Raw genomic sequence first — 1,068 nt, 5'->3', positions numbered from 1 at the left:
GAGAGAGAGAGAGAGAGTGTGTGAGAGAGAGAGAGAGAACTCAGAACTCAACTCAGAACTCAGAACTTTATTACATAAGGATAAAGGTTTTAGGCTTAGCCTAATCTTCCAACCTGTCCTTGGAACATATACAGAGAATAATTGTAAACGAAAGCAAAGATTGCGCACATACACACACACACATCCACACCCACGTATACACACACACATGCACACATAGACTCACACACACACACACACACACACACACATGCACACACACACACACATGCACACACACACACACACACACACACACACACATATACACACACATGCACATGCTCGCGCGCGCGAGCGTGCGCTCGCATATCTACACACAAGCACATGCTATCATTTCATACCTAAAATGAACAGTATCTAATCAAAGTATTAAACTAGTAAAACATCAAAATAATGGTCGAGTATAAACATAAAAAACAAAACACTTAAGAGCATTGCATACATTATCCGAGTACACAATGGAAACTAGACATCAGGGGCAGTTTATAGTGTGCTCAAATATGTGTGCAACTGCCTTTTAAAGGCCTTTAATGATGCGGATCGTTTGATTTCTATTGGCAAAGAATTCCACAGAGATGATCCTGAAAAAGCTAAGCTGGATTTATAAAGATCTATACGAGGAATTGGAGGAAGTAAATTTTGAGACCCATACCTCTTCGTAACATGTGTAAAATAGGATTGCACATAACTGGGCACATCACCATGAACTACTTTATACATAAAGACAGCCTTATTGTATGCAAGGTGGGTTTTTAGGGGAAGGAAATTAAGGATGTTTAACTTCATTTCTGTAGACATGTGCGATTCATACAGGATAAGTTTTGCAGCACGACGGTACAAAGAATTGAGTTTTAATAAGTGAACATCGCTGCAGCCATCCCACAATGTCGAAGCAAAATTAATATGAGGCATTATATGAGCATGAACGAACATTTTTAATGTTTCAGACTTCGCATAATGTTTGAGTTTTGACAACAAATACAAATTCCTTGATAACACTTTGCAGAGGTTGCTTATGTGTGTTTG

The sequence above is a fragment of the Littorina saxatilis genome, unplaced genomic scaffold (assembly GCF_037325665.1).
Source record: "Littorina saxatilis isolate snail1 unplaced genomic scaffold, US_GU_Lsax_2.0 scaffold_149, whole genome shotgun sequence".
NCBI classification, from domain to species: Eukaryota; Metazoa; Mollusca; class Gastropoda; order Littorinimorpha; family Littorinidae; genus Littorina; species Littorina saxatilis.
The sequence above is the reverse complement of the archived record's forward strand: the minus strand, read 5'-3'. Positions refer to the sequence as shown.